The following is a 27,324-nucleotide window of genomic DNA, read 5'->3' as shown; positions in this document are numbered from 1 at the left end:
GTGAGAGAGAGAGAGTGAGAGAGAGAGTGAGAGCAAGCGAGAGAGTGCTCATTTGCAGAGGAGGGGCAGAGAGAGAGAGACAGAGAGAAAGAGAGGGAGAAAGAGAATCCCAAGCAGGCTCTGCACTGTCAGCTCAGAGCCTGATGCGGGGCTTGAACCCACCAACTGTGAGATCATGACCTGAGCCAAAATCAAGAGTCAGACGCTTAACCGACCGAGCCACCGAGGCACTTTTTCTGTGTAACAAACTACCCCTCAAGTTTAGCGATTTATTTGCTTAGCTCGTGATCTGACAGATCAACAGTTTGGGCTGGGCTCGGGTGGGCTGTTCTTGGCTGAGGTTGTTCATGTATCTGAGTCAACTGCTGGGTTGGCTGGGGGCTAGGTGGGTGGCCTCATCTTTAAGCCTCTGATTTTCTTGTCCTATAGCAGACCAGCCCTGGATTGGTTTCATGGCTGTAGAGCAGGGTTCCAATGGAGTGAGCAGAGTAAACAAATCCCCTTGGGCCTCGGTTCAGATTGGCACACTGTCAATTCTGCCTTATTCTGTTGGTCAGAGTAAGTTACAAGGCCAGCCAGTTCCAAGGGGTAGGGAAGTAACACTCTCCACCCCTGTGCCCTTGATGGAAGAAGCCATACAATCATGTTGAATAAAGGACGTGGATATAAGAGAGGTGCACCATTTGGAGCCACTTTTGCAAAGCAATCTGTTGCTGCATCTTAAAAAATGAAGGAAAACAAAACAAAACAAAAAAAACTCTACCTCCAAATCACAGAAATAGAACTATGAAGTAAAATGCAAACATTTAGGTGATGAGAACTTTTAAATGTTTTCCTTGAAGGTTATTGGATAGATTTTATCTTGTCACTCATGGATGGTTGAGGGTCTAGTGACAGCTTATCTTTTGAGGTAGAAGTAGGCATTTAAATCAAGCTGTTTTTAGAAAGAGACGGGGGAAAGCAAAGTTTTCTCTCTAAATGAATTAATATTGATGCACACTCCGAATTTGTCCTTTGGGTGTATTCCTGTGTAGGTCTTAAGCAAAGTGTGGAGTGATGGGCCAGAAACAGCAGACTGGAATCTCCCCATACTCAGAGCCTTATCACTCTGTTTCCATCTTGCTCCTCATATAAATGGAATTTAGAAGAAGAGGTCTTTACTTAAGACAACTGAGTAATTAGGATCATACATGCCATTCCTTCTTGATGTGCACTTGTCATGGCAGTAGCATTAGTAAGTGGTTGATAACCAAAAGATCCTGTGATGCTTCTCAAACTGGGGGCGATGGGCACACTTAGGGGTTTTGTGGGGACCTGAAGAAGCCTTAGTGTAAGCATGATGCATCTTCCTGGAGCATCACTTTTGTTTCATTTTAAAACTTTTTATTTTGAAGTAATAGAATCTCACAGAAAAGTTGGAAATACAATTTAGAGAATTCTTGTATATCTTTCATTTGCCTTCCCCTAATATTAACATTTTACATAACCATGGCACATTTTTCAAAAGTAAGAAATTTATATCAGTATAATTGTTAACTTTAGTTATTAACTACAGACTTTATTCAGTTTTCCCTGGTTTTCTACTAATATTCTGTTGCGGGATCTAGTTCATGTTGCACTTAGTTATCATCCCTTCTTATACTCCTCCAACTTAGGACAGTTTTATCTTGCATTATGTGACCTTGACACTTTTGAAGAGTAGTGATTATGTGCTTTGTAGAATGCCTATTGATTTGGGTCTCACTAGTCTGTGATTAAACAGGTTATGGATTTTTGGGAAGAGCATAGTAGGGGTGATATGCCCTTGTCATCATGCCATATCAGGGAATACATGATGTCAACATGACTTAACCACTGATGATATTAACTTTGATCCCTTGGTTATGGGGTCTGCCAGGTTTCACTACTGTAAACTTACTAGTTTTTCCTTTCTGTGATCTATTCACTAGAAGAGAATCACTGAGGGTGCCTGGGCGGCTCAGCGGGTTGAGTGTCCGACTCTTGATTTCGGCTCAGGTCTTGATCCCAGGGTCCTTGAGTCAAGCCCTGCATCAGGCTCCTGCTTAAGATCCATCCATCCTCCCTCCCTCTCTCCCTCTCTTTCTCTCTCCTTCCCTCAACTCCTTTCCCTTGCTTGTGCATGCACCTTTTCTCTCTCTCTCTCTCTTTCTTTCACATTAAAAAAAAAAAAAATCACTGAGTCCAGCCCACACTCAAGGGGAGGGAGGGAATTTAAGCTCCACCTCCTGGAGGGAAGAGTATCAAAGGATATGTGGGCATATCTTAAAACCACCACAGTAATTGGTATTTTTATTCATATTTATTAATATTTTGGGGAAGATTTCTTTTAGACTATGCAAATATCCATAAATTATCACCCATAGGTCATCATAGGTCCTAATAGTCCACTATTGCAGGGTCACTTTTTGTATTGAGATGTTTCTTTCTTTTTTTTTTTAAATTAATTTATTTTGAGAGAGACAGAGATAGTGCAAGTGGGGGAGGGTAGAAAGAGAGGGGAGAGAGAATCCCAAGCAGGCTCCGCACTTCTAATGCAGAGCCTGACATGGGGCTCGATCCCACAAAACCGTAAGACCTTAGCCGAAACCCAAGAGTCAGACGCTTGACTGAGCCACCCAAGTGCCCCTATATTGAGATATTTCTATTGTAATTACCCCTTATGAGAAGGGCAGAGTCACTCCTGTCCATTACGCCTGAATTTGATGTAGCCTTCTGGGTTATTTTATGTGTTGACATCTGTCCAGGAGGCGCCTGTAGATTGGATTGGGGCTTTCCCAGTGAACAGTGGGGAATGCAGTCCAGTTCGCAGGCAGCAGTGAGTGCCAGACCAGCAACAGTTGTTCCCAACAGCTCCCTCCTTGCCCTGGTTCTGTTAGTACAAAGATTTATCACCTTGGCAAGACCCTGAACAGACCTTGGGCTAGTGTGTATTCTCATCTGACTTTGATAGGCGGAGACGCACTGTCCTATTTTTTCTGCCTCATTTTCCTCATCTCTGAAATAGGGGAACTTGTTTGGTGACCTGGATGAACCTTAACATGCTATGATCCTAGGTTACTCTTCAAAAAAGACAACTGGTGGGAAAGATACAGACGTGCTGGGCGGGGGGGGGGGGGGGGGGGTGGCACTGGGAAGGGTGCTTATTCCCACAGCGTTGGGGGCTTGTCAGAGGAGAGAGGGACCTTGAACCAAATGAAGCTGGGAGGGTCCTCTTGCTGCTCTGCCATCTCTTCTGTGTGTTCTGTTTTGTCTCTTCTGGTTTACTGTCTGTCATGTTTCTGCCCCTTCATATGAGCTACAAGGAGTCTCTGCAAAAGAGGTAAGTCGAAAACCCACACTAGAAGTGGGGACTGAAGACAAGCCAGGAAGATTTCCAGAGAAAGATGCCACAGTTACCTCAGCCTTCTTAGACCCCACGGTGAGTTCCTTCTGGGCCCTGGTTTGTGTCTGTCAGTAGCCTGAGGTTGGCAGATCTCTTTCCTCCATCTGGATGCTGAAAAGAAGGAAATTCTTGGTCTTTCCTGGGATCAGGCGATGATTTCAGACTTGGAGAGTGGCTCAAAGCACCAAACCCAGATGGTGTATCCCAGCCTTGCTCCCAGTGGGGACCCACGGTTCCTTTTTTTCCAGCCATTTTGATCTTTGCTTTTTATTTTTTTTTTTTAATTTTTTTTTCAACGTTTATTTATTTTTGGGACAGAGAGAGACAGAGCATGAACGGGGGAGGGTCAGAGAGAGGGAGACACAGAATCAGAAACAGGCTCCAGGCTCTGAGCCATCAGCCCAGAGCCCGACGCGGGGCTCGAACTCACGGACCGCGAGATCGTGACCTGGCTGAAGTCGGATGCTTAACCGACTGCGCCACCCAGGCGCCCCTCTTTGCTTTTTATTTTGATGACTGTTCTGTCTTAGCCAGGGAAAGCAAGTGGGTTGCTGATAAGCTTTCTCCAGGATTCTCTTTTGGCCTTTTTTCTAGGTCTTCATAATCTCTCTCATGTAAATGAGGGACTGAGGAAGTCATCACTCTCCTTTCCTGCCCCTCCCGACCAGCTACTTTCCAGCATCACCTTCCATATTTGCATAGTGGTTTGAGGTTTCCCCCTACTCCCCCTCTCTTGGTCTCCCCTCCCAAACACTGCTTCTAAGGATTCCACCTATCCCATTGCTCCTGCTTATAATAGCCCTTCAGCCGTTTGAGACCTGGCTTGTTATCAAGTTTCTTCTTTAAAAATAATCTTTACTGGTGCCTGGCTGGCTTAGTCAGTAGAAAGTGCAACTCTTGATCTCAGGGTTGTGAGTTCAAGCCCCACTTGGGATATACAGATTACTAAAACAGATACACTTTTAAAAAAATTAAAAAATAAAAATAATCTTTAAAACATACATTTATTTTGACTTCCGAAGTAATACACATCTGCTGCATAAGACTTTGGAAATAGAGAAGACAGTAAGGGCCATCCATGTCCCACTGCCCAGATAGTTGTTGTTAACATGTCATTTGTTGTTTTCACTTTCTTTTTGGAGAATACATATGTGTGCAGATATGATTATTTAACATCATTGGAGTCGTACCTAACGTTTTATAACCTGTTCTTGTTTCACTGTTCCACTAGCCACTGTTAAGATGACTTTTGGTGTATGTTTACATTTTTTAAGTTAAATGGTGCTCTACCTACTTAGTGACCACACACTGTCTTTTCTCATGTAATCCCCAATGTTTTCGCTCTCATTTCCCCTCTGTTTTAGGATGATGATGATGAGTTATCTAGTATTTACATCAGACACTATTCTGGAAATTATATTGGTACATTCATTCTCAGAGTAGTCTACAGGGTTGGTGCCTTTATTAGCCCCTTGTGATGGATCAGGAAAGCAAGGTTTAGGAACTTGCTTGAAGCCACACACTTTTGTAAGGGACAGAACTGAATTTGAACCTTGTTATTGGTTCAGAATCCATATTCCTAATTCCCTTGACATTTCCCTTGTGAGCACTTAAGTTCCGGGTCAGGGACATACTCTTTATGGAGAAAGTGGATTATAATCTGAATAATGTACTTTCCGGTTTTTATGGATAAAGCTGATTGTTAAGTGTTGTCTCGGCCCCTTCCATTCTCTGTGACCTGTGGTAAGTTATTTCAGCTTTCTCAGCTCCCGTGGGCCTTCTCAGCTCTCAAGTTCTATGCCTTTATTGTGGAAAAACGCAAAACAGAGGCAGCATTCAGGGACAGACCCGGAAGGACAAGAACATTATTATCCACTCAGATTTCAGGAGCACTTACATTTGGCCCCAGCAGACATTCCTGTGAGGAAGTTGTTTAACTTCTCCCTATTTTACAGAGCAGGAGGTAGATAGTGCCCAGGAGAAGTCCCCACAGAGACTGTGAGGTTTTCGTGGGTGCTAAAAGAGGTCCTTGTGATAGGCAAATCCCATGACATACTTCCTTTTAATATTTTGAGATTTGGGGCTCTTGTGCCTAACCAACAAGTGTGGAGACCAAAGCACACATGCTCCTCACTAGTGCACCGTGTTGCTGTCTCTTCCCAGATGTTTTTGGAGATGTGTGGCTAGAAGGAGCTATTGGAAGATTTGGGTTCTTCAGCGGGTAGTGTGTGTGGCTGGGCTGGTGGGGTGGCCTGGGCAAGCCCGAGGTCACTGCTGCACTTTACCTGACGTTGGTAATGAGGTGTGGTCCACTTGGAACCGCAGATACTTCTCCAGGCTCCTGTTCCACCACCCTTGCTCGGCAAAAGGGAAAGGAGAACCGGATGTTTGTCCTACAGAGGAGAGAGTTCACTCCTGTGCAGTTTCTCTTCCTTTTTCATGTAGACTTAAAGAAAAAAAAAAGGGGGGGGGTTCCCTGAACTTGGTTGGCTTCCAGCTATATCACAGCCCCTTACTTTGCTCCGTGGGTGTTGGTGATCCTCTGGTGCAGAGACGTGGTACTCATGTTCCTCTGTCAGCTCCCCCTGGCCGGCAGCTTCATTTTCTAGTGTTCTTTACCCCTGTTTGCCAGCCATCTCTGAGGAGATGCGGACATTTTCTTCTTCATTCAGTTCTCCTAGAAACAACAAAAGCATACCTATTAAAAAAATTTTTTTTTTCTGGGGCACCTGGGTAGCTCAGTCGGTTGAGTGACTTCAGCTCAGGTCATGATCTCACAGCTGGTGGGTTCGAGCCCCGCATCGGGCTCTGTGCTGACAGCTCAGAGCCTGGAGCCTGCCGGATTCTGTGTCTCCCTCTCTCTCTGCCCCTAAACCACTTGCATTCTGTCTCTGTCTCTCTCAAAAATAAATAAACATTTAAAAAAAATTAAAAAAAATTTTTTTTCTATTGTTGACTTGGGAAATATCCCCTGTTGCTTTTGCCAGGGGATAGGGCAGCCTTTGTTCTATCCAGTGAAATATTTGGGGGCCTTATTTCAAAGTCTAAGTCCCTGGGATAACAAGTGGTGGTGACAGTGAGCCCTGTTTATGTTTGGGCATTGGGAGTCTGAATTAAATTGAGTAGAGCAGTAATGAAGCACTAAATGTACACGGAAAACATATGTGTCAGTCACATTTTCAGGCTTCCTGTGGGAACTGGGGTTATAACAACAGTAATGATGCCATGTTGTTGATAAAACAGTAACATTGGCATTTGTTGAGTACTCACCACGTGCTAGATAGCCTGCTCATTTAGACATCTCTGAGGTGTGTGTGTGAATTGTGTTTTGCAGGAACGAGAAACTGAGGCTCAGATTAAGTCACTTGCTCCAGGTCACCTAGAAGCAGGAGAACTGGGCTTTAGACTCAGGTGAGCCCACAGTCCCCACCTTCAACCTGGCACATTATAAGAGAATCTGGGCATTTATAGCTTCACATTTTGAGATACCTGAAGAAATTGTATTGATGAATAGAAGAAAAAATTTGTTTTTCCTCTCCATTATGTTTCTTTGAACTGAATAGGACTTATGTAATGAATATGATTAAAGGGGCATGGGATTTAAGCAGGCATTTCTCCAAAGAAGATAAGTAAATGGTCAGTAAACACAAGAAGTGATGTTCAGCATCACTGGTTGTTAGGAAAATGCGTATGAAACCATACTGAGATATTATTTCCTACCATCAGGAATGGCTAAGATGAAAAAGACAGGCAACTGCAAGTGTTGGTGAGGTTGCACGGAAGTTTGAGCCCTCATACCTTGCTGTTGTGGTTGTTGAATGGTGCAGTCACTTTGCTAACAGTTTGGCACTTCCTCAAAATACCAAACATAGAGTTACTGTGTGATCTGATATTCCACTCCTAGACCAAAAAGAGCTGGACACCCAAAAATGTGTGCAGGTTATTTGTCTTTTTATTATTATGTTGTAAGAGTTTTTTAAAAAAACACAGTGTGGATACGAGTCCCTTATCAGATACGTGATTGGCCGGTATTTCCTCCCATTCTCTGGATTATCTTTTCATTTCGTTGCTGGTGTCCTTTGGTGCCCCAAAGTTTTTAATTCTGATGAAGTCTATTTTATCTGTTTTTTTCTCTCGTCACATGTGCTTTTAGTTCTGCGTGTTTTTGAAGTGCTAAAAATATTAGCTTATTTTTTATTCCAGACCAGTTGATTACTGTAATATACAAGAGGAGCTAGCTGTGAGTAATTGAATAATTCATGTCCCTTGTTAGAGAAGAATAGCAAGCCCACACAACAGGTATGAGGTTCAGTGATATCAATGGTTTTCTTTCCTCATCTTTGTATTCCCCCCTCCCAAGCACTTAGCATGCTGTTGTGCATATAACAGAGGCTCAAAAAATACTTGTTGACTAAATCTGGAAGGGAGAATTGATTTTTGCTGTATTTTGTTTGGGCTTTAAAAATAGTTCTGAGTTCAAATCTCAGCTTCACTTGCTGTGTGGCTTTTCCTAAGCATTTAACCTTAGTGAACTTCAGTTACCACACCAGGAGAAGAGAGGCAGTAATGTTTGCCTTGGAAGATGGTTGTAAACGATTGCATGTAAAAACCTGCATACATGTAGAGATTCCACAAATAGCAGTTCCTGTTTATATCAATTAGTTGAATCTCTATCTCAGTTTCCCCATTTAGTAAGATGGGAGTGATGCTTGTCTTAAATCTAGTATACTTAGAGATTCATGAGATAATAGACTTGATTCTTCCCTACTTCTTTGATAAGGCAAATAGTCCGTTTCCCAGGACTTCCGGAGAACCTTTCTTGGTCCCCACCCGTCTCCATTTTTGTGGAATTCATGTTGATGGAATATTAAATGTATGAGCTAGTTGCACTACCAAATACAGAAGCCACAGGCTACATGTGATTATTTAAGCTAAAATGAATTAAAATAAAAAAATTTAGTTCCTCAGTTGAACTAGTTACATTTCAAGTGCTGGATAGCCACATGTGGCTAGTGGCTACCATGTTAAACACTGTTTGTACAGAACATTTTCATTGTCACTAAAGGTTCAGTTGGACAGTGCTGGAACAAAATGGGCACTTTTATATGACTTTCTGTTCAACTGCAGAGCCTGTGGAATAAAGCTTTTCTATAACCTCAGCTAAGCAGCCCCTTCCCAGCTCCTCTCCTGCCCCACTTAGGGGACCCAGGCTTAAGATTCTGAGTGGTTTTGAATCTTGGGAAACAACTACATAACCCAAGATGGCTTTATTCTGTGTTCTTATTATTTCAGGAACTTCAGCTTCCCCTCTGCTGATGCTGTGCCTTCGTACATTTGGTCATTAGGAAGGGTAGAAATGGAGCCATTTGGGGCAATTATGGTTGGGTGAATACCACTGTGGCCTGAGGGGTGGCAAGATGTTTCCCCAAATCCCTAATTTTCTATGATGTATCGGGTGCTAGAAAAAAAAAGGGAAACCTATAATATAAACAGATATTTCGGATTTTGGAATTTTTTTCCAGACAAAGTTTGACAAAGAATCCTGAATATTCCTCTCTGTTTGTCACCCCACTAAACTAACATCAGTAGATTTCTTCCTGATGACTTTGGACATATTCTGATCAGGTTGCCATGCACCTGCAGTCTTCTCTTTGACTTAAAAATTAACAGTAGGAGAGGGGCACCTGGGTGGCTCAGTCAGTTAAGTGTTTGACTCCTGGGTTCTGCTTAGGTTATGATCTCACAGTTCTTGAAATCAAGCCCCTTGGTGAGCTCTGTGCTGACTGTGTGGAGCCTGCTTGGGATTCTCTTTCTCCCTCTCTTTCCCTCCCTCCCTCTCTGCCCCTTCCCTGCTCTGTTGAAATAAATAAACCAAAAAAAAAAAAAAAAACACAAAAAACAGGAGAATTAAATTCATTTTGTTGACAGGTTTGCTCTTACATCTTCTTCCTTTCTCCTAATCTACAAATCTTTTTAAAAAAATAATTTTTAATGTTTATTTATTTTTGAGAGAGAGTGGCAGAGCATGAGTGGGAGAGGGGCAGAGAGAGGAGACACAGAATCCAAAACAGGCTCCAGTCTCTGAGCTGTCAGCACAGAGCCTGATGTGGGGCTTGAACCCATGAACCCTGAGATCATGACCTGAGCCGAAGACGGATGCTTAACCGACTGAGCCCCATTATTCTACACAAGTTCTAAAATCACTTCTTTTATGAGAATGGCTTCTCATAAACCATTCCTATAATTTATACCTTCCCAGATCAATCCTGAGGATAGTTTCTTTTTGACTTGATCCAAAATGTGAAGTCATGCAACGAATGAGGGGCCGTGTGTATGGATGGGGTTAACATTCTTCTCCATCTGCTTTTAAGTGAGTGTTGGCTTTGCCTGGCCAGGTGAATGAGCCCACAGTCATTCCTCAATGGAATGAAGTGATTAATTTTAGGCTGTTTCAGCATTTCCAAAACCTGGATTCTAGTAATGTTCCTTGGAAAAGGGGGTCTGTGGTTTCCGTAGGCACTGTGGCTTTCCAGGAGGAGAAGCTCACCAGACCCTAAAAACCTTATGTGGCCCGGCATCCTGTGGTTTTGTGGCCTGCAGGTCACCCATTAGGGAACTGCTGGGCTGGAGGATGGTATCTGATAGACAGGAAAACACCCACTGTGGGAGAGTGCAAATGGAGCAGTCTTGAGCATACTTCTGCTTTTCGTTTCTCACTTGTTTCTCAGTTTTTGTTTCTCACTGATTATTTTTAACCCAGAGCGTGGTCGTTTGAAGCTCTCATAAACTCTTGGGCCCTTATCAGATAAAGGTGCCCCAAATCTTATGGAATCAGGGACATCATCTGGCATGAAGAGAAGGTAAAAATTGCTGTCTTTTTTTTTTTTTTTTTTTTTTCCTTTTTTAAAGGAGCCTTTTAGTGAAGTTGCTAATTCATTTCTCTCTGGCGTACATTTCAGGTCTACTAAATCTATGTTTCTGCTTCAAGGTACAATCACATTCTAAGAAACAAGCAATGTATAGGCAATTCCTCTGTGATGAGGATCTGGTAATGACTTTTAGAAGACATCTGAAGCTCTGAGGACAAATTTTGTTGTCAGGACCATGGATTATATGTGTGTCTTGCTTCTATTAATACTTTTTTGAGCAGATTAAGTAAATGAACTTCTATTTAACTTGGTCTAATAGTGTTAGCCAGGCTAGTGCCTGATAACAACAGCAACAATAATAGCTAACGTTTCATAAGTAGTCACCATCTGACAGGCCCTGTTCTGAGTATATAAATATGGTAACTCATTTAATCTTCACAAAAATGCAGTGAGGTAGCTGTTATTTTCCTCACTTTAAAATGGGAAAATACTGTAGGCACTTTATAATAGTGAAGGCCAGAATTAAGTATTGGGTCTGTATTCATACCAATGAAAATAACAAAGCATACTTTATAGTACATTTTCTTCAATTTTGAGATGGTGCTAATTTTCATAAAATCCCAAGTGGTGTGTGGCACATAATTGATTTTGCAATGAATACATTCTTTTTTTTTTAAGTTTATTTATTTATTTTGGGAGAAGGAGAGTACTCACATGTGCACGTGAAGGGGGGAAGGGTAGAGAGAGAGGGAGGGAGGGAGAGAAGCCCAAGCAAGCTCCACACTGTCTGTGGAGCCTGATGCGGGGCTTGAATTATGAACTGTACAATCATGACCTGAGCCGAAATCAAGAGTCCTATGCTTAGCTGACTGAACCATCCAGGCACCCCACAGTTAATTTGTTCTGAAGATACCTGTCATACATTTTATAGCTTCTAATTTGGAATTTTTAGATGTCAGCCGATGCTATAAAAATGGAATTTACTTAACGTGTTTTTTTCAACAGCCTGTTCTCGGGCCAGTTTCTGTGTTTAATGACTGAGCCCCCGACCCTGTTCTCATAGAGATGTTATCACTTGGGGAGGAGGTGTAATCCTCCCAACAGTTGTCATTTCTTAGGCCATGACAGGGAAGGTGGTTTCTTGCGTTTTGTTTTATTTTATTTTATTTTATTTTATTTTATTTTATTTTATTTATTAACGTTTATTTATTTTTGAGACAGAGAGAGACAGAGCGTGAATGGGGGAGGGTCAGAGAGAGGGAGACACAGAATCTGAAGCAGGCTCCAGGCCCTGAGCTGTCAGCACAGGGCCCGACACGGGGCTCGAACTCACGGACCGCGAGATCATGATCTGAGCCGAAGTCGGCCGCCCAACCGACAGAGCCACCCAGGCGCCCCATGCATTTTATTAAAAAAAAAAGTCTAACTGAAAAGGTCTGTAGGCTGCGGTGGGACAAGAAGCTGGGGAGATGCCACATGTCTTGGATGATTTTTTTCTCCCCAGCTTTATTGAGATACTGATATACATGTAAATTTAAGGTACACAGTATGATGATTTGATAAGTGTATGTATTGTAAAATAACTACCGAAATAAGGTTAGTTAGCACCTTGATCCCCTTACACAGTTACTTTTTTGCGTGTGTGGTGATAACATTTAAGATCTACTCTTGGGGCACCTGGGTGGCTCAGTTGGTTAAGCATCTGACTTTGGCTCAGGTCTTGATCTCCTAGTTTGTGAGTTTGAACCCCACATCTGGCTCTGTTGCTGACATCTCAGAGCCTGGAGCCTGCTTCAGATTCTCTCTCTCTCTCTGCCACTCCCCCTCTCGTGCTCTCTCTCTCAAAAATAAATAAACATTAAAAAAATCTACTTGGGGCCCCTGGGTGGCTCAGTCAGTTAAGTGTCCCACTTCAGCTCAGGTCATGATCTTGCAGCCTGTGAGTTTGAGCCTGGTGTCAGGCTCTGTGCTGACTGCTCGGAGTCTGGAGCCTGCTTCGGATTCTATGTCTCCCTCTCTCTCTGCCCCTCCCCCACTCACACTTTTTCTGTCTCAGAAAAATGAATAAACCTTAAAAAAAAAATCTCTCAGCAACTTTCAAGCATATAATCCATTAGTGTTAGACACAGTCACTGTGCTGTACCTTAGATCCCCAGAACTTACACATCTTACAGCTAGAAGTGTGTGCCCTTTGATCAACCTCTCCCCAATTCCCCACTCTCTGGCAGTCACCGTTCTACTGTCTTTTCCCATGACTTTGGCTTTTTTTAGATTCTACGTGTAAGTGAGAACACACTTGGTCTTTTTCTGACTTCTTTCTCCTAGCATAATGGGTCCATCAGATGACTTTTGAGTTGCTCTGCAGCCCTTGCTTGATTCCTCCCAAAGCAGTCAGCCTCAGGTCATAGCTTCATGCTACTCTTGAACTCAGGCTTCTGGCTGCTGGGGAGAGGGACTATCAGGGAGAGAGAATCACATGCTGCGAAAGGAGCCACCAGCATTCCCTTAATAAAGGGTCAGATGTACTGTTCCTAATGCAAATGAAGAGAAGAAAGTCAAGGTGTGGGGAGAATGCCCTTATGAAAAATGAGGCCTTGCTTCCCTTGGTTGAATCAGCTTTAAAGGAAAACAGGAGGAGAGAAGGGGAGGAGGCAAGAGTCTCCCTGGGAGATTCTGCACAAAGGTACATTTCAAGTTGGTAAGCAGGGCCCTGGGCTGTTGGAGAAGCCAAATCTAGCAGCCACCCCAGACCCTCACTATCACCTGGAACCTGCTTCCCCTGACCCCCACCCCCCAAATCTGCCTTGCTGCTTAGTGTGCTGTGATAATGAAATATTCGTCTGTTGGGTTGTGTGATTTGACAGATAGTGATGCTCTCTCAGTAAAATGATGGGCTGAAAGGATGTTGGGAAGCTTTTCCTTTTTCTTTCTTTCTTTTTTTTTTTTTCCAGTAACGTATATTGAGTTCTTCATATGTGCCAGGTGTTGCTCTAAGCATTTTCACATCCTTGCCTTATCGAAGCATCTACACAGCCCTATGAGGTGACGCTTTACTGTCCCACTTAACGGACTAGGAAACTGACCCTCAGAGAGCTTGAATGACTTGTCTGAACCAAGGCTCACATCAGGAAGTCGGCTTTTGGAGGACAGTGGTTTTAGCTTCTGCCTCAGGCAGGAGTCCAGTTAAGTCATCCTGGGAAGATGGAGATCTTTTTTTTTTTTTTTAAGAAAAAAAAATATATAGGTACACAGCTCTAATTAAACAAAGAAACAAAATATCATCTTTACTGTTGGAGAAATTATGTGATTGTTTCCAGACCTAACCAAGAGACTGTGAGTCACGTTTGGTTTCTGGGTCTCTGGCCTGGGTGTCGGGGTGAGAAGCAACTAGAGACCTAAGGAATTAACTTGCATGGTCTTTACGTTCAGGCCAGGAGACCTGGCATGAGTAAAATGTGATACGATAATATGGTCCCAAATCAGAGGGGCCTGGAGTGACTCAAGATAAGAACGATACACCCCTTCCTGCCTCCACCCTCCCTCACGCTTCAGCGAACCATCACTTTCCCTATTAGAATGTAAATTCGGATTTTTGTCTGTTTTGTTTATTCCTGTATTCCCAGTGCTTGGCCCATTAAAGCTACTCAGTATTTGTTGGGAAAAAATTAGTTAATAATGTATAAATCCCATGGCTAAACATTTTGGCTCTCTGGGTAGCAACATGACAGTTTATCTCCTGTCACATATCCTGTGGTAGCAGCAGTGATGACACAGGCTTTCCAACCAAAATGCACAACCCCAGATTGTTAGGAGGCGGGCGAGGTCCTCACCGTCCACCCCGCACCAGCCAGCCGTTCTGGCACCGTGGGCCCTTCCCTCCCCACAGCTGCGCAGGGCTGAGGAGTGGCGGCAGTGGCTGGTTCACCCACCCTGCTTGCCTAGAAAAGGTCAGCAGCCTGTGCTCCACTTGTCATACGCATCCGTCAGGCTCCAGGGTTCCCGGGTAGTTGGTTCTAGTCACCTCCTTCCATGTTGGTGGCGGGACGACTCCTAGAGCTTCCTGCTGTGCCATTTTGCATGAGGTCACTCCCCAAAGCCTTGTTTTTAAATGGGAAAAACTTGGTCTGTATGGCAGAAGGAGCGTCCACAGGGAGGAGGAGTGCCAGTCAAAAGTTCCCTTCCTCCCACGTCTGCTGAGTAACTTCTGGGGTCCCTGCCCTTGAGGAGCTCACTGGAGGGGGCCAAGAGGCACGTAAGATAGAAAACTTACAATTGCGCAAAAGTGCTGGAAATGCTGTAGCAGAAGCAAGAACAAAATGCCAGGGGACAGAGAGGGAGGGGTTCAGGACTCTTGTGACAACTTCACGAATAACGGAGCACTTTATGTGGCCAGGAATATCAAAGTGCTTTGTAAGCCGAAGGTCCAGACAGGATAGTAAATGCAGGCACCTTTACTCACAGCTTCCTTTATGGCACGCCTCCTCTCCTCGCTGTCACCACTCTTCCTCATATCTTAGTCATGCCTGGAGCTCACTCCAGTCACGCTGTCAACCCACAGTCATCCTCACTGTCTTTGAAACCATCTCTGGTTTGCTTCATTGTTGTGTCTCTGAAGCCTTCCCTGCCACCCCATTCAAAGTGGCATGTCTTTGTCCTCTTACCTTGCTTTATTTTCATTCATAGTCGTGCACTCTCTGGCATTATGTTTATGAATGGACAAGTGATATTTATTGGTACGTGTATTCATTTACTCAACGGGTATTGATTGAACCACCCCCATGTGTTAGGCACTGCTCTAGGCACTGGATAAATGGACAAGACAAAGTCCTTGATTTCATAGGGTTTACATTCTAGTGTGGAGAGACAAACCAAAACCAAATGAACAAGTAATTTCTGGTAGTGCTAAGTATATGAAGAAAATCAAATAGGGCAGTTAGGTAGAGTGACTGGTTCCTGGGGGAGAGCCACTTTCAATTTGGAGATCAGGAACAGCCTGTCTGTGGAGATAATACTTGGATTGAGACTTGAATGGTAAGAAGAGGCCAGATGTTATGGTTTGAATTATGTCCCGTAAGAAAATCATGTTGGGGGCGCCTGGGTGGCGCAGTCGGTTAAGCGTCCGACTTCAGCCAGGTCACGATCTCGCGGTCCGTGAGTTCGAGCCCCGCGTCAGGCTCTGGGCTGACGGCTCAGAGCCTGGAGCCTGTTTCCAATTCTGTGTCTCCCTCTCTCTCTGCCCCTCCCCTGTTCATGCTCTGTCTCTCTCTGTCCCAAAAATAAATAAACGTTGGAAAAAAAAAATTAAAAAAAAAAAAATCATGTTGAAGTTCTAGCCCCCGTACCTGAGGATGTGACTTTATTTGGGAATAGGGTAGTGGCAGATGAAACTAGTCAAGATGAGGTCATACTGGAGTAGGATAGGCCTCTAATCCAATGTGAGTGGTACCCTTATTAAAAAGGAGATATTGGGGCGCCTGAGTGGCACAGTTGGTTAGGTGTCCGACTCTTGATTTTGGCTCAGGTCATGATCTCACAGTTGGTGAGTTTGAGCCCTGTGTTGAGCTCTATGTTGACAGCGTGAGGCCTGCTTCTGATTCTCTCTCTCTGCCCCTCCCCCACTCATGTTTGCTGTCTCTCAAATAAACTTTAAAAAAATTTAAAAAAGAAATCTAGAGACAGACAGTAGACAGGGATGATGCCACGTGATGATGATGGCAGAGATCTATAAGCCAATGGATTCCAAAGATTGCCAGCAAACAACTGGAAGGTAGGAGGGCAGGGTGGAACAGATTCTCTCTCATAGCCCTCAAAGAGACACTGTGACCTTGGACTTTGAGCCTTCAGAAATTTGAGACAATAAATTTCTGTTGTTGAAGCCACCCAGTTTGTGATATTTTTTGACAACAGCCTTAGGAACTTCATATACCAGTTTATGGATCTTGGAGTATACTGTTTCCAGGAGAGGAAATAGCAAGTGCAAAAGCCCCATGGCAGGAATTATATTAACCAGCTAGCTCGCTGTAGTGTAATTATTTGTTTTCATATGTGCTCTCCTACCTTAGACTGTGAGCCCCTCAAGAATAAAGATGGTGTCTTATTGGTTATTATTCCCCTGTGCCTACCAGAACTTAGAAAAGCAGGAAGTAGTGTGCCTCAGATACAGCCAGATCCAGGGACTCACATAGCCTACCCCACCCCTCTTTCTATCTGTCCGTCTCCATTTTGGCCCCTGTCTATGGCTGGTCCCATGCTCTAAGCATTTCCTTGTGCCTCCATGTAGTGGGGTACAAGGGACCTCACCGCATTGGGGTCATAACCTTGCAGCTCTCAGTCCAAGAGAGGAGAAGGATAGTTTTTTTCCCCTAGCTTCAGCAGAATAAATCTCAGAGGTAGACTCTGCCTGGTTACTTTGAGTCACAATATATGACTACACTTGTGGCTGAGAGTAGGGTAGGGGGCAAATTTACCTCTTTCAGAATCACATAGGGTTAGGAGCAAAAGGCCTGTCCCTCTCTGAAATCAGGGAACATGAATCAGGGATAGTGTACCATAGTGGCTCTGAGCTCAGACCCTAGAACTGCACTGCCTGGGTTGGAGTCCTGACTCTGCCACTTGCCAGCTGTTGGACATTGTGCATGTTGCTCTCTGTGCCCTAGTTTCCTACCCACTCAGAGGATGTTGTGAGGATGTGAAATGGGACAGGACACATGAAGCACTTGGAACAGTGCATGGCACATGGTAGATGCAAGCTATGTGGGTGCTATTTATTGTAGTTTGTGGGGTTTTTTGTTTTGTTTTGAGTGTAGTTGACACACAATGTTACGTTAGTTTCAGGTGTACAAATTAGTAAATTGGTATTGTGGAATATATAGCTTCCTCCTGATTTATCTCTACAATAACCCTACTTAAAAAAGGAATAAGGTTGGGGCGCCTGGGTGGCTCAGTCGGTTGAGCGTCCGACTTCAGCTCAGGTCACGATCTCACGTTCCGTGAGTTCGAGCCCCGCGTCAGGCTCTGGGCTGATGGCTCAGACCCTGGAGCCTGCTTCCGATTCTGTGTCTCCCTCTCTCTCTGCCCCTCCCCCATTCATGCCCTGTCTCTCTCTGTCTCAAAAATAAACATTAAAAAAAAAAAAATTAAAAAAAAAAAAAAAAGGAATAAGGTTGACACTGGCCTGAATGCTGAAGTAATCCTTTCAAATTCACACTTTTTCTACATAGTGTCTTTTCTTTTTCTCCTCCTCCTCTTCTTCATCTTCTTCTTTTTTAATTGAAGTATAATTAACACACAGTGTTGTGTTAGGTTCAGGAATTCCATACATTATTCAGTGCTCATCAAGAAAAGTGTTTTCTTCATCCCCTTTATTTCACCCCTACCCCCACCTACCACCCCTTTGGAAACCACCAGTTCTCTGTATTTGAGTCTGTTTGTCTCATTTTTCTTTGTTTTATTTCTCGGGTTCTACTCTAAGTGAAATCATGTGGTATTTTTCTTTCTCTGACTTATTTCACTAAGCACTATATTCTCTATCTCCATCCATGGTGTTACAAATGGCAAGATCTCATTCTTTTTTCTGACTAAGTAATATTCCATTGTATATGTGCGCCATATCTTCTTTATCCATTCACCTGTGGATGGACGCGTGGGCTGTTTCCATATCTTGGCTATTGTAAATAATGCTGCATTAAATGGAGGGGTACATGTATCTTTTTGAATTCATGTTTTCATCTTCTTTGGGTAAATACCCAGTAGTGGAATTATCGGATCGTATGGTAATTCTGTTTTTAACTTTATGAGGCACCTCCATACTGTTTTCCACTGCGCATCAATTTGTGTTCGTACCAGCAGTGCACGGATGGCTTCTTTTTCTCCACATCCTTGTCAACCCTCATTATTTCTTGTGTTTTTGATTTTAGCCGTTCTGACAGGTGTCAGGTAATACCTCACTGTAGTTTTGATTTGCATTTCCCTTATGATGAGTGGTGTTGAGCTTCTTTTATGTGTCTGTTGGCCATCTGTATATTTTCTCTGGAGAAATGTCTGTTTGGGTCTTATGCCCACTTTTTAATTGAGTTATTTGTTTTTTGGGTGTTGAGTTGCATAGGTTCTTTCTATATTTTGGATATTAACTCCTTATTGGATATGTCATTTGCAAATACCTTCTTCTTATGATTCCTCTTTTCTTCCTGTTCTCTACTTCCTTCTGCATATGAAAACAACACACTGATCCTAATTCGGATACTTTTAAAGCATTATTTTAAAGATATTGTCATAGTTCCTCTTTGTTATTTGGGAAGAACTGGTTCATTTGCCCATTGGCCAGTTCTTAACCCTCAAGAATTTTATCTTTAAGATCTGCATTCATATATCTTATTAGGACACTTAAGGTGATTTGATTTGTTTATCTTTATCGTAAAATGGATGCATTTTCATTAGGCATAAACTGAAGAAGGGAATATTTTACTGCAATGGGTAGGACTTCAGTTTGGGGTCTACAAGGTCTTTGAGAGCCAGAGTCTTCAGGTGAAGTCTGAAGATGACAAATTGTTATGTGTTGAGTGCTTCCTGTTTGCAAAGCACTTGCCTGAGTGTGTGATGTGGAGCATTTCATTCATCCTCATGGAAATCGTACTGGGGGTCTAATGCCTCCATTCCACAGGTGAGCAAGCCAAAGGTCAGAAAAGTCCAGCGTGTCGGCAGAGTTCTTCTAGATAGTAAGACCTGGTCTAGTTGTGGACCTGGGACTTAGACCCAGGCTCTTTCATGGTGTGTTTGAACTTTGACCGCTTACTTGGTGACCATCATTTGCCATTACAGAATCCTGATGTGTGAAAGACAGATTTCAAATTTGAAAAACCAAAACAAAACAAAAACGAAAGAAAAATCAGACACTATAATCTGCTACAGTTATATAGCATTATAGGCTATTGATATGTAAAGACAGTTTCAGGATTGCTGTAGGAATCCAAGTTCCCCAACTTTACTTGAAAAAATGTGTGTATGATGTCATACACATGTTAAAAGTCAATCTGTGTGAGATAACATACTGGTCCTACTTTAGATACTTTTAAAACATTATTTTAAAGATACTATACTTCTTTATTATTTGGGACTGTGAAGTCTAATTGGGACACCACAGTATACACTTCTCCTTGAACCCAAAGTGGTCACTATTTTTAGAGGAGAGGAAAAGAAACTAGCGTCTGGGACAGGCTTTCATCATTTTCCTCTGTTTCTCGGTGTGTTCTCTGATGTACCCAAATGTAAGGGTGTGGGAAACTTTCCTCCTTCCCTCATAGGATCTCCAGCTGGGGCTCTGCATGTCAGACTGAAAAAAAGACAGATGAACAAGAGAAAAACGAGTATGTTACCCTGAGCATTATGCATACATATGGGAGCCCTGCAGATGAGTAACTGAAAGAGGTACTTAGAACTTGGGGTTATGTACCATCTTACCAAAGAACAGTACATTTTTAGAGAAGCAGCTAGACAAAAGGTCTTTGAGCTTCTACTGTGGCGAGTTGTGGGAAGGAAAATCTACGGGGAAACTGATGGTAGAGAAGGGTTAGTTTTAGTAAAGTTGTTAATACAGATTCCTCTGGTGCCTTCCCTGGGCTGGTGAGGGTCTAGTGCCTCTGGCGATTAACTTCCATTCCTCCTGGTAAAGAGGGTATGGGGGCACCTTGACAAATTCAGGTCCTCTTTTTAAGCAAATAGGGGGAAAGCAGAGAGTTTTTTTCTGTATCTGCTTCTTCTCAGTTGTCTTCAGCTCAAAAATATTCCTTATTCTAAAGTAGCATATTTTGGGGTGGCATATTCTGCTACCCTTCACAAACTATGCGTGGAGATAGTAGTTTGAAGCATTTTCTTCCATAAGGGATGCCTACTACGTTGGAGATAATTAGTGAACAAGACGGACCCTTCCCCCTTCTTGGATCTTATGTTGTAGTTAGAGAATATAGGCAGTAATGAAATACAGGAATATAGTATTTTATCACATGGTAGATGTTTACGAAGAAAAAAAAATAAGATAAAAACAGAGGGAGACAAACCATCAGAGACTCTTAAATACAGAGAACAAACTGAGGTAGATGAGGGTAGGGAAAATGGGTGATGGGCATTACGGAGGGCACTTGTTGGGATGAACACTGGGTGTTATATGTGAGTGATGAATCACTGGATTCCACTGAAGCCAAAACTATAGTGTATGTTAACTAACTTAAGAAAAAATATTAAAAAAAAATAAAACAAGAACAGGCAAAAAGAGTGCCCTAAGGGCACATTGCAACTAAAATATTTTTGGCGTTTATTTATTATTTTTGAGAGGCAGAGACAGAGCATGAGCAGGGGAGGGGCAGAGAGAGAGGGAGACATAGAATCTGAAGCAGGCTCCAGGCTCTGAGCTGTCAGCACAGAGCCTGACACTAGGCTCGAATCCACCAACCGTGAGATCATGACCTGAGCCAAAGTCGGATGCTTAACCAACTGAGCCACCAGGTGCCCCTGGCAGGTTGCAATTTAAAATAGAAAGTCCTCGGGGCGCCTGGGTGGCTCAGTCGGTTAAGCGTCCGACTTCAGCTCAGGTCACGATCTCACGGTCCGTGAGTTCGAGCCCCGTGTCGGGCTCTGGGCTGATGGCTCAGAGCCTGGAGTCTGCTTCCCATTCTGTGTCTCCCTCTCTCTCTGCCCCTTCCCTGTTCATGCTCTGTCTCTCTCTGTCTCAAAAATAAATAAACGTTAAATTTTTTTTTTTTTTTAAATAGAAAGTCCTCACTGAAAGGTGATATTTGAACAAATTCCTGAGAAAGCAAGGGAATGAGCTGGTGGGACTCCACGGGGCTGGGGGCGGGGGAGGGGAGTGTTCTAAGTAGCAAGTATGGTAAGAGCATAAGCTTGGCTGGCTAGAGTGGCTGGGGGTGGAGAAGAGTAACTGGAGAAGAGATCTGAGAGATAACTGGGGAGTGAGCAGGGATATGTCCAAGAAGGACTGGCAAACTATTGTAAAGACTTCGGGTTTAAGGTTCCCTATTCTGAGCTCCCAAAAGAGCAAAGTGTTCATTTCCTGCAGTGACCCTTTACTCGGGAAATGTAGGAGCTCATCTGGGGACACAGCTGGTTGGACATCCTAGCAGAGGTGCTGAGTAGGCAGCTGAATGTAAGAGCCAGGAGTTCTGGGATGGAGATAGATACATGCGAGTCATCAGCATGTGGATTACAAGAATGTTAGAGCAAAGAGGTCTGGGATTAGACCCTGGGGCCCTGCACAGGCTGGGACTGTGAGTATCGAGTAGCAGAGAAGACTTGAAGGAGCAGCCAGTGATGTAGGGGAAAATTGAGGAGAGGCTAGTTTCTTAGAAGTCGGGTGAAGAAAAGGTTTCAAAGAGTAGTGTGCTCTATCAGATGCCGCTGATCAGTCAGAGATGACCAAAAATTGACAGCTGGATTTAGCAGTGGCCACTGGAGGTCATTGTTGCAATTATATTGGAGGCTGACTGCTCATGGATGCCATCTGCCAGGGTTTTTCCCGCAAAGTTGACATGATGTGCTCAATTGTATGCTCTGTACAGTTCAACTTTCTTCTCTACCATTGCGGCCAGATCATTTCTATGTACTTGTGTTTATACTTGATGTGCAGTTTTAGAGCTGAAGTGTATTCCAGCCCAGCTGCCTTGTCTTACAGCTGAAGAGAACAAGGCTTGGACAGGCTAAGTGGTGCAAGCAGGTCTGCTCATTGTAGAACCAGACGACCCCAGGCTTCCGAGTGCCAGGCCTGCTGTTCTGCCTGTCGTACCTGGCCTGCTGTGCTTAAGTGCCGAAGTCATAGTAATGTGGGATCGTCAAGACCAACGGTCAAAAAAGAATTCTTGAGACGTTTTACAGTGCAAAAAGGTGTTTTGATTATAGCACTGGGACAGGACCCGTGGGGAGAAAGAACTGCCTTGTGATTATGAGGAGTGACTGATTTTTCACAGGGTTTTCTGTCCTGTGGAGGTGAAGGTGATGATAGGGCTCCAGGAAACCGAGTCTATAGGTTCCTGGAGGTCTGACTATTATTGAGATTGTGTTTTTCTTGTAGATCAGTAAGACAGTTACAGACAGTTGTGGAGTTTCATGTCCTACATGACTGTGATCTTTATCAGCTGCACATTTTGTTTTTCCCCTGCCTTTGTTCTTAGAACCTGAGGAATGTTGTATATATTCCGCTTTAGGGGGTGGGGTGGTTTGCAGGGTGTCAGCTTGCCTTTTGCTCTCTCAATGCATAAAGAGAACTCCTTCCTTGTCCCTCTAATTCTTACTGTTCTCTCTCTGATAGGCTTGTTGAGCTTGTTGGAACGTTATGCTCCAGAATGCCCTGGGGTTCTTCCAAACTGGGTTTGAATTCCAGTTCTTTTGCTCACGAGCTGTGTGAGTTTGGGCAGATAAGTTCATCTCAGTGTGCCTCAGTTTCTTCATCTACAAAATGGGGATAGTAGTGACACCTTATGGAGTTGTGAGAATTAAACTTTCACTTGCCTACCCAGTGCTTTGCACTGTGCCAGTACGTAATGAGTTCCATACAGGATGGTTCTTACAGTTACTGGGATATCAAAACTTTAGTTTCCAGGACGTTGCTCTTATTAAAATTGTCTTTTAAAAGATTTTTCATTGATGCCATTGCCTGGGGTTTATTTACGAAACAGATTGAGTAGAGTTACACCCACAAATCTGTTATGATTTTCCCTAAAGAAGTTACCAGATGTCTTTTTTTCCCCCCTAGTTGCTGTTACTGGGAGAGGAGGTCCAACAAAAACAACAACCTAATGCACACTCATAGCAGATACATAATTTGTTCTACCTTTATCATCACTGAGAAAAACAAGCACTGTCAGTTTCCATCTTCCCGGCTTGCTGTCACTGCTGCAGCAGGAGAGGCTGGTCCTGTCCGGTGTACCTTAAGAACTTCTTAACCCGGAGTGTAGTGCTGTTGATAGGCCTGCAGGGTGCATTAAGGGTTCCTCTCACTGCTCAGAACATCTGTGTGCTTACTGTTAGGAATGGTGCAGATTTTTTCCAAAGGAATCTGTACCAACGCTTTTCAAAAGATACATGAAAAATTAATTGGTATGGCCAATTAAGTGGTAATGCATATTTATAGATTTGCCTTCCTCAAATCAGCATCTGGTTAAAAAAAACATTACTGACCAACCTGAATTTTTAGTAACAGCAGCAAAGCATTTCTTAATTCTTTTTCTTTTGTCAGTGAACTGTTTTCCTGAGAGAGAGAGAGACAGAGAGAGAGAGAGTGAGTGAGTGAGTGTGTGTGTGTGTGTGTGTGTGTGTGTAGAGTGTAGAGCAGAGCTCGAGAGAGAATAGGGCTGGGAGCATAAAGGAAAAGTGTGAGTTACAGAATATTTTTCAGATTCACTGCAATTGTACTTCTTTAAACACATACAGGGACTTGGACTCACTCCAGTGTGTTTTCGCTTGCACGATTAGAGTGGGAACCTGATATAGTGAATAGAAAATGTAAATGTGTTAAATGGTAATGAATAGCATCATTTATTTACATTTGTGCACTAAATACTAAAATTCCAATTATGTGCCAGATGCTGTGCTCAGCATGAACCAATAAATAATAACTCATGCTAGCCTCTTTTAGTAAACTTTAATATTATGAAAACAACTTGAAAATGGTAAACTCCACATAACAGTAGTACAACAAAAAAAAAATTCCTTTCTCATCTCAGACCGTTGGATGTTCTTGACTAGCCTTCCCAATCATATCACTGCATATTCACTTGTGTATGTATCTTCTTCATCATCATTTTTTTTTTTTTAGTACAAATGGGATACTTAAAGAGAGTTCCACCTCTTGCTTTTTCTGTTCAGCAGTTTCTTATGAATATGTTACCGTAGCATTCCATTGTGTGAATATACCACAATTTAATTTTCTGGACTTAAAACTTATTTTGAATTGTAGACATAACTTTCTGCACTAAAGAGTTCTCTTTTAAAGAGAATTATACGGAATAACATCTATGACTATTACTCTAGTGCTGGCCCATGACAGATTCACATAAGTATTAATAGAATGGATGAATTGATTGTGTTTATTCAGTTATTCATGTCATTTTTCTTTATAGATAATTTAAAATAAAATTCAGAACTATGGATGATAATGTTCCAAATTAATAGATTCTGTATTGATGAGGTTTGTGTCCTATCACCTGCATTCCCTAGCCCCTTATTTGCATGGTGATATACTCAGAAATGTCCCTGATAATAGCAGCATGAATAGTTCTGTGGTCCATCAGTGCCAAGGGGGAAACTCTGGGGCGCATTTCATTCTCTCTGGCAGGTATTTTAATTTAAATGAAAGACAGAGGCCTTAAACTCAGTTCAGACTCCAGAAGCATATAAACACTGGTCAGAATTGTTTTCAGAGTTTGTCAAGGCTTTAGGGATTTCATTCTTAACGTCCAAGAGCTGTGCTCTGGGTGGAGGGATCTTCCATTCCTGTGGCACAGACCCTTTGGTGCCTCACTTTAGGCCCATCTTGGTTCAGGAGACAAATGGTCTACTGCGAGGTCATCTGACAATGTAGGTGTTTTGGAAACTGGTTAATTGATTCTGTTGTCACTTGTCTGCTAATCTGTTACCCCAGGGATTTGAAGGGCTTGTGGTGGGTAAGATTCCCTGGTGGCTGCTATGGAGGGCACTGAGAAGTATACAGTGGAGGCCATGCCCTGAGGAACCTCTCACATTGCTTGGGGAGACATGACAGTGCCTATAGATAGCCAGCAGTATGGCGTATTCTGGCAGTAACAGCAGGGGCCCTGGAGTCACATTGACTGGACTCGCCTCTCTAAGCTGTGTGACCTCGGCAAGGTAGTTGGCATCTCATGCCTCAGTTTCCTCATCTGTAGAATGGTGATTATATTAGTGCTTGCCTGGATGTGGGAATTTCAAATGACTTATATTTGTGAAATATGCTTAGGCAGTGCCCGACACGAGTGCTTAGTAATTGTTAGCTGCTGTTGCCATAGCTGACAGTACTACATGGAGGAAAAGGAGATGATAATAGCTGCTGTTTTGTGGTGAGCTCCTGGGCCTACGAATATCAGCCTCTATGGTAAGTGCTTCACGTTCACTATCTCATCCGATCATTACAGTGCCCTGCAAAACAAGGCATTTTAAAGATGAGAGAACTGGCTCGTGGAGGTTAAGTGCTTGCCCAAGATCACATAGCCATGCAGTGATTTGAACCTCCATCTGACTCAAGAACTTTTGCTCTTCTCTCTGTGTACACACACACACACACACACACACACACACACACGTATATATGTATATGTTTTTTAAGTAGGCTTCATGCTCAGTGTGGAGCTTGAACTCATGACCCTGAGATCAAGACCTGAGCTGAGATTAAGAGTCAGACGCTTAATTGACTGAGCCACCTAGGCACCCCACCTGTGAGCAATATTTCTGAGAAAAGAGAGAGAAAAGGAAGGAGTCTTCCTTTACCTTGTAGGTGAAGAATGAGGCACAGAACACTTAGGCAACTTGCCCAAGGTTACATGGACACTGAGGTTTTCCTCCGTGAGGGTGGATCCCACGGCGTCTCTAGACATTTGTAGGGCTGATGTGTAAAGGGGAGCAAACTGGGATGCCTTGCTCCAGAGTAGAGAGCTAGGACCAGTGCACTGAAATAGACTGACTTGGGATATATGGAAAGGACAATGTTTCTCACAAAGCTGTCCACTATGAAATGAGATGGAAGTGTATTTTTCTCAAATATAAAGAGGTTTGGAGGTAGGCAATCCAGAGTTAGTTATGATGGCTCCATAAGGTCATCAGGTACAGGCACATGGGGCAGTGGCCCTGTTTGTTGTAACTTCGACCCTGAATCCATGCCAGGACCCAGACCAGGGTTTGGGATTCTGAAGGTCTTTCGCATGAATAATTTTATCGAATTCATAGGAGCTATTTATGGCTTTAGGGAAGCAGACTATGGAAGATTTATTTTTTGCTTATTACTCCTATGTCTAGCAGTGTTTTCCTGATTTACTTTCCTTGTATATCCTGCCATTTTATGAATTCAGTGTTATACATCTTTTTAGTCTGTTTAGTACCTATTGATTCTTTTGTGTGCATACTGAAGATTGCCCCAGGGCATTCAGATGCTGGTGGAAAATAATTACTGTGCCAAGTAGTGAAAATAAAAGTGACAACCCATGAACCTTTGTTTAGGACAAGGTAATTGAGTGAAATCAGATTTGCTTCATTATTCTAGGAAGACAATACCACTTATTAGAATATTTCCTGTTATTTTCCTTTTTTTTTTTTTTTTTTTTTTTACCTTAACATGCTCATTCATGGAAGGAAAGTCGTGTATTTAATGAAGTCATTAACTCAACAGTTCTGAGCAATACAGATGCTGTCCCTGCCAGCATATAGTTTACCAAATAGCAGGAAATAAAATTACAGTGGCGTATTATAAATGATATGATGGAATAATTACAGGTGGTGTAGGCACACACACAGAGACACTTAAGCCAGTATTTGGAGCTAAGGGACAGCTTCCTGAGGAAGTAACATTTAGGCTGAACCCTAACGGTGATAAGAATTAGCCACAAGATTTTTCCAGGCATAAGAAGCAACATGCATAAAAACCAAGGGACAAGGGAATGCTGGTGCATTTGAAGGACTCAGAGGCATTCTCTTTCATTGAGAGCCTGGAAGCTATAGGTGCTGACTATTTAGTTGTGGCTAGCTCACAGAAATCCTATAAGCCACGTGAAGGATCCTTAGGGCATTGAGATGCCATTGTGAGATTTAAACTAGGGAATGATACCTGAAGTTTGAGTTCCAGAGGGGTCAAGACAGTTGGGGATGGAGTGGTTTGGCATGTGGAAAGAGTTGAGTGCAAATGAGGAACCTAAAAGGTGGCCAGCTTGGTTGGAGTGCGGGGTCAGTGAGAAAGGGCCCTGTTAAAGTCTGGAGTCTCCAGTGTGAGTCTTGTGGTCGTGTGAATCATTTTTTTACTTTAGCCTAAGAAAACCATTCGAGTTT

General features: G+C 43.0%; 1 protein-coding gene across 4 annotated transcripts in view; it reads left to right on the top strand.

Moving 5' to 3' along the window:
- TMCC3 (transmembrane and coiled-coil domain family 3) overlaps positions 1–27,324 on the top strand; it is a 328,168-nt gene that overhangs the window by 34,246 nt on the left and 266,598 nt on the right. The window contains exon 1 of one of the 4 annotated variants that reach the window (XM_045467039.1): positions 10,153–10,263. The exons of the other annotated variants lie outside the window; for them this stretch is intronic. The gene's annotated coding sequence lies outside the window, so the exon portion shown is untranslated. Of the gene's footprint in view, positions 1–10,152; positions 10,264–27,324 lie in introns of those variants that run through there. 4 annotated transcript variants of the gene reach the window in all.

The sequence above is a fragment of the Leopardus geoffroyi genome, chromosome B4, assembly GCF_018350155.1.
Source record: "Leopardus geoffroyi isolate Oge1 chromosome B4, O.geoffroyi_Oge1_pat1.0, whole genome shotgun sequence".
Classification (NCBI taxonomy): domain Eukaryota; kingdom Metazoa; phylum Chordata; class Mammalia; order Carnivora; family Felidae; genus Leopardus; species Leopardus geoffroyi.
Note: the sequence above shows the minus strand (reverse complement) of the source record. Positions and strands in the feature narration are given on the sequence as shown.